We start from the raw sequence: 7322 nt of genomic DNA, 5'->3' as shown, positions 1-7322 counted from the left end.
GGAAAACCTCGGCCTTTGCTCTGTAAACGCTCAGGAGTTTGTGGAGGGCTTCAGAGCGATCACTCTCTAGCTTGATTTGTGGGGAGACTCGGACATCCTTCTCTCCCCTTGCTGGACCGATCACTGAGGAGCAGGGGGATCGAGCCCCGAAGTTCGTGGAGGATCTGGCCGGGCTCTCGCCCCCCAGGATCTTGGGGGGTGGGGGGCGCCACAACTGTCGAGATCGCCGAGCCTGGGTGGACCGATCACAGGGACTCGGAGGGATAGAGGGATCCTGTGCTGTTCTGCCTCATAGAGAGGGTGAAAATTAAAACGATTGTGAATCATGATCGGCTCAAGGAGATCCCCCGGGGGCTGAGGAGGGCCCGGCCCTTCTCCTGGGCCAGTTATTGGAGCCTGGAAGAGCTTCACTCACCCGGACCCCATACCCCCAGGGATAGATGTGACACTACCCCAGGTTTATGTCGTCTAAGCAGAGGTGGAGGGGCAGCCTGGGTAGTTCCACCGGCCCTGACCTTGAGTTGACTTGCCTTAACCATGCCCTGATCCTGCCCCCATCACCTTATTAGCACATTTGGCACGTGTCTTACTATACAATATCTTACATAATCTTCACCTGTGTCCTCTCATATACTGCAGGTTCTCTAAGAACTTGTTATGGTAATTAAGGTGGGACTTTTTTTTACTCTTTTTCTCTTTTGGAATGCTAAGACAATCAAGTAGGCTTTCAGTCTTACCTTTCAAAAGTAGTGTCAAGCAAAATGGGACTTTTTGCTGTTTTTTGTTTTAGTGCTTCTTGACACTGAGATGAGTATATAAGATCAGAGGTTGGCGTTTTTTTTTTGTTGGTGGTGGTGGTGATTTGGCCTCATTTGGGACAAACCTTATGAATATAATCAAGGTAGTGTTGCCTTCAGGCAATAATCATCTCTTATTTCCTATCTCAGAATTCATAAGATAGAAATCTGATCATTGTCAGGCAGAAGGAAAAGTATTCAAATGGAGTTCAGAACTTCTTCAGTTTTAGGGAAACCATTCTGAGATTCCAGTTGTGGAAAATATTATACTATTTTATAATATTTTTAATTTCTACTAGACCCAGAGCCCGAATTAATGAGTAACTGGATGAAGATCCAGGACCTGGGCTTCTTTGTTCTCTCTAAAAGTTTGCTCAGGTAATAAATACCCTTACCTCTGTCAACAAGGGCAGATTAGACTGACCTAAGGATATTACCCTAACCCCAGGAGAGATTACCTTGCTTAATATTCTACAGGTATATACTATGTTATGGAATGTAATGAGACACAGAGACGCTGGGCTGTAGTTTCAACTGACTTTTGTCAACATCCTTTACAACTCTATTCAATTAAGGAAAATCCTCTTCTTGTATCATGGTTAAACATACATGGGGGCCATAAACGTGAGGTAATACAGGCTTGCTAGCTCTGCTAAAATAACGTATATAAGTTTTCTCATTGCTTTGTTCAGGCAGCCAGAGCTTATGCTCTGACTCCTTGTATGTACAAGTAAGCTGTATGTACAAGTATGTACAAGGAAAGCTATGCTTTAAGGGAAAATAATAAACAACATGGATTTTTCTATCACGTAGCTCTGTTGTTTCCTTCAACCAAATTTTCAGGTTTAACACAGTTTCCTATGGTCGAGTGGGGGAAGGCTAGAGATCATCTCTTACTTTCTATCAGAGGCTTCACCATGGGGAAAAAGAAAAACAAACAAAAAAAAACCTCACAAATGGTCCCATGGGGGCTGTGCTTTTCTCTGGCAGAAGATGATCAGGAGACAACCTTTTTCCTACTGGATTGAAGGTGGATAAAGGCAATGGATAAGGGAAGGACTTCCTCTAGCGAGCCTACTTGACCGTACTTGGGAAAAATTATGCTGGAGACAAAGCTTTAGGATCTAATTTCCAAGGGAAGGCCCCCTGCTGCAGCACAGACTTCATTAGACTTCCCACCAAAGGAGACCTCATTAAAAATCCCCAAATTCCATCTTGTTCATAAAACCCTATATATGTAATGTTTTTTTCCTCTGAAATCCTAGTGTTTGTCATCCCTCCTCAATATATCATGACATTCATAGACTTCATTTCTTCAGTCATTCCCCCATTGACTGGTATTCACTTTGTTTCCTGTTGTTTGCTGGCAGAAAAATTCCTTCTTTAAATGTTTTGGTACCTGTTGGATATTAAGTTCTGCAATGTTTTCTTTAAGGGGCTAAGTGACATGGTGAATGAAGTGTTGTCCGTGGAACCACAAGGCCTGAATTCCATTTCAGTCTTTGGCACTTCCTCCTTGTATGTTGCTTTGTAAACATTAAATCACTATAGAAATACTGGCTGCTATGACTATCATTTCTTGCATCATTAGTCTCATAGTAAAGTGAGTTGGCTAAAACATGGATAGTTCAACTGAGGAAGAGAGAGGGAAACAGAAAGAGAAAGAGACATTGTTAGAGAGACAGAGGGTCCCAGATCTTACCCAAAGGAAATTTGCTCACATTTTTTTTTTACATTTAACCTAAGTTTATTCATGCTTGCTTTGGGACAGGGAATAGATTATTCAGTCAAAACATTCAGTAAAAATAAAAGATGTTTTACCATATACAACTTTTATCTATAATAATGATATACTTTAATTACATCCGTGCACACAAGTCTAACATTCAAATTTTTCAAAAAGATAAACACAACTTCTAGGAGCATTTTGTAATAAAATAATTCCTAATTTTTTCTTTGTAGATTTATCAAGCACCTCCAAAACGTAAATTCCTGTACACAGTGAGCGCTTTACTTGAACACTTCAGTAAATTGAATGTGTGGACAGCCTCAGAACAAGCTGACAGTATAATATTCAGCTATTTGGGAAACAAACCATAGTGCTAAATAGAAAAACGTTATTTGTAATTTTTAAAAAACTATATTAACATTCTATAATTAAATACCAAAAACATACTGGTTTGCTAACATAATTAAGATAACGTGTATTAACACTTCACTAGAAAGAACGCATACCAGAACACTTATAAACAGTGAATGATTCTTATTAAGAAGTTACTATAATAAAGCTGGCTAAATAGAAGTGCATATTGTGAAGCAGTATGGGTGGTACATGTTTTGCCACATGCTTCTGTTACCTTGAGGTAGATAACACGTGTACCAAATTTGACATTCGTTTTCATTTGCTGCTGTTATCATTTGTATTATGAAATGTATATAGTACCCAAAACTTGAAACTGCTCATGAATGAAAAATGTTTTAGGAAAAAAAATAGACATTTTCATGAAATTATGTACAGTCTCACTGTGTAAATCAGGGCTCTCCAAAGTTCAGACCACAGTGCAATTTTATGCGGTTTTGTGATTTATGCAATTTTACTAAGGGTGTGGAAATTGACATAAATGCTTTAACTACTAAAGCATTTGTGTTGATTTCTTTGCACGTGGTGGACACAGGCGGGCCGCACGGGGGTGCACGGGCCTGTGTCTTAGACAGTCCTGGTGTAAGTTTCAAGGCAAGATTCTTTTCTTCCTGTAAAACAGATGACCGTTTGGGCTTAGTCCGTTTCTTTTGTCTCCTTCTGCATCGCATTATTTTCCTCTATTCTTTAATTTTGTTTTCAAACAACATGCCAGTTTAAAATGAAAACATTTCACGTATAGGAAGTAATTCTGGATTTTAAAAACCAAGAACTAATGAAATCCATACTAAAAGGACACCGTCTGATTCAAGCAAAAAATGACTTATACTAGTAATAAAAAAGACAAAACACATTTCATGAATACAAAAAGAATTGTCTGCTGAGTGTTTCAGTCCAGATGTTTCGGAATGCTGCTGTATGTTTTACGGGGACTCTGGGGGGAAGATTTCATAGCAGAAGGTGTTCATGTGGCTTGGATTGATTCAAGTAGTGAACCAACTGGACTATGAAACTGTGGGACACCTATAGACTCAAGCTGCTTGTTAAAGAGGAACTCCCTACTACTGTTAAGAAAATCTTTGCTAGTACTTCTTGCCCCAAACTTGCCATCCTCTACTGACTCAGTTTCTAGCATTTCAGTATCTTCTTTCCTGCTAAAGAATTTGTCCAAGTAACTGGTATAAGTGTTTTCCTTTTCAGTTTGTTCATGTTTTCTTCCTTCACAACAAAACTGATCTATGAGTAAACATTCCTCCTCACCACTTATGAACTAGCTATCCCAAGAAGATTGGTCCAAAGCTTCTAACTGAGCCGAATTTGCTACTCCTTTTTCCTGCTTTTCCATGCTTACTGACTTTGTACACCAAATCTCTGAAAGCTGTCCTCTCCTTTTCTGATCAATTGTTGCAGACTCTGTGTTGGCTCAACTTTCCTTCCAAGTTAGCAACAAACTATTCCAGCTCAGAGAAGAGCTTGTAGTAGCAATTTAGATTTGAAGCTCTTTCTCACCCATTAATAGGCCATGTGACCTTCTTATATCACAGGAAGACTAACTCACATGTTGCGGGAAGAGCTTCCTGACAGGAAAAGGCAGTTATGTCACAGGAAATAGAGAGAGAGAGAAGAGAGGAGAGAGAGAGACAGAGAGAGAGAGAGAGAGAGAGAGAGAGAGAGAGAGAGAGAGAGGGAGAGAGAGAGAGAGGAGAGAGAGAGGGAGAGAGAGGGAGAGAGATACTGTCCAGCTATGGCTGTTAAGGGCCATCATCATAGTTAGAGCTGAACAGGTGTAGCCAGAATGGACTTTGTTTTCTTTGAATGACTCAGCTTGCCTCGTTGAGCTTCCCTGGACACTGGGGCTTGCTCTTCCGGGGCAGAAAGCCCAGCGACCATGCCAGGAATCAGAGAACTTCCTGTGTGATGAGTCATGGGTCTGGCTGAGGGGAGGTGTGTTAACCTGGTCTACGCTAGGGGGTGGGGCCAAGTCAAGAACCAATCGGCCCTGGTCATTCAGGCAGCGCTTGATGATGTCAAAAACTCTATAAGAGGGGAGAGGACAGCTTGAAGATCCTCCTTTCCTTTTCCGGTTGGAGGCAGCGACGCCTACAGCCGAAGCTGAGCTGCCGGTAGCAGAGCTGACTAGAGGCTAGTGGGTAATCTTCTTACCGTAGAGGGGAAGCATGTATACGATTTTGCCTTATACCATCTCGCTTCTCTGTGGCCTCCTGGTTACCCTTGTAAGGCGGACTTATTGGGCGTGGAAGCTTTTGATGAAAATATCAAAATGGGGACGCTGGTTTGTGGGCTTGTTATTGTGGAGTGTAAATACATGCTTTAGTTCTCCTGCCTTCTGCCTAGAGAATTCCTTATATCTTGCGGTTCCGGACCTTTTAGGCACATATGAGATTCTCTTTGAAATCATAAATTCTGCCTTCCTAATATAACAGGCTAACAGAGCTGTACTGTGAGTTTGTTTTTGGGAAGACCGCAACAGGGCATTGGAGAGGTTTTGGGTTGGCAAGGCTCCATATTGTGATATTATGTATTGAATGCCTTACTGCTCCGATAGATTGGGTAAATGGCTTGTGGGATATGGTTCTCTGGTGTCTGAATAAATCATTTACTTCTCCTACTTTGCAATACAGAACCACATAGGCATTTTGACAATTATCATCTACATTGTTATTACTGCCTTACTGATACACTGAACATCATGAACAGGATTACAAGGTATAAGATCTCTGTTTAGAGGTAGAAAGGCTTAAGAGGAAGAAATGGTTATCCCAGGATGGGAGGATGTAACTTATTCCTCACTAACAAGAGAATGGTTTAAAGGCACTGGTTTGTGTGAGGACTGGAAACAGAAGTTACAGAGGGGAGTGTTATGCCCTACCCCCCTTTTCAGTTTCTCCATCTTGCCCCAGATCACTCTACTATTTATGTCCTCATCTCCACAGAAATGATCCTGCCTCAGCTTGTCCCACTGTTTGTGTCCCCATCTCCACAGAAATCTAATTGTGTTCTTTCCCTCTAAATATTCTTTCTCTCCCTTTGCTCAGGGCTGTTCGATTTGAGTAATTACTCCAAACAGTCGCGCGCTTCAATAAATCCACATCTAAATTAATATCCAGGTCTCACTCGCTTTTTTTCAGCACAACATTTCTGGAGGCCCCAGCGAGATTTGGGAGTGGTCTGTGGCACCCCCTGAGACCTGGGCCAGATAGGGTCTCATCCTCGGGCAGTGGGCGTCTCCTCCTCCCGATTTCTAGGGGGGCTGGCCTCTGAGGCATTCCAAACATTTCAGAGCCCCTGGAGCTCGAGAGGGAGGAGAACTAACCCATCCCCCGATGCCGACTTGCCCTCCATTCGCCTCCATTTGAACTTTTGTGGATTCAGGAAAAAACCTCTAGGGGAAAATAATCTCTGAGAAGTTCCAGAGCCCCAGAGGGTAAGTTGAGTCAGGTTTCTGTTTTCTGGTTTCTGGTGGTAATTCCCTTCTGGTTCTGGTGGAGATTTGGGGCCAGACGTGGCTTTAGCTGTCAGAAAGGCTGGGAGACAGACCTAATTAGTCTGAGAGGCCCACCTTCTGAAAAAAAGTACCAATCTCCCAGGCATGCACTAAGACTTTAGGCCTCTGCCTGTTCTGGTTTCTGGTATATGTCCCAGGGTGTCTGTCTGTTTTGTGTTTTGTGTTTTTTTGTCTGACTGTATGTGCCTGTATGTGTGTGTGTCCGTGAGTGAGAGTAGCCTGTCAGCTGCTGCAGCAACAGCAGGCAGCAAACTCCCCCCTTGCCCCTCCCTATCACACTGGCATTCCTGAGGAGGGAGCAGAGCAGGCTATGTGTCCGTAGTCTGGTTAAAGTTTAACACCATAAGGAGAAATACCCATAAGTTAAAGTCAAGTTGTGGGGAGAGATTGATTTATGTTGAAGACGGGAGAAAACAGGGTATGTGAGAAAAGAAAGCCTGAGAAGTGTTAAGACCGAGTTCTCAGGGCTCTGGCATAACTTCTGCTCAAAAGGCAGAGTTATCCGAGCAGAGAGACTTAAAGGTAACTGCTCAGGAGAAAAACTTAAAGGTACATGGGAAAAGTTCCTTTGAACTTCTCTGCACTAAAAAATGTTTCAAGATAAGGAAGAGTTAAGTCCTCCCTAGAGATCAAAAGGGAAACAGCTAGAGAGGTATTTTAACCCTTTTTCTTTCTACCTAAAGGAGAAAAAGTTTTTGTGTGATGGGACCCAACCAGTAAAGAAGTGAAAAGTGAAATTTAATGCTTAAGATAAATAAGAGTTCATTTTACTGCTTGTCACTAAAGTTTATGGGGAAAGGAAAAGAGAGACTGTGATAACAGTGGAAGATTAGTAAATTAAAATCTTGAGCAAGCAGCT

Source organism: Trichosurus vulpecula, chromosome 2 (assembly GCF_011100635.1).
Source record: "Trichosurus vulpecula isolate mTriVul1 chromosome 2, mTriVul1.pri, whole genome shotgun sequence".
NCBI lineage: Eukaryota > Metazoa > Chordata > Mammalia > Diprotodontia > Phalangeridae > Trichosurus > Trichosurus vulpecula.
The sequence above is the reverse complement of the archived record's forward strand: the minus strand, read 5'-3'. Positions refer to the sequence as shown.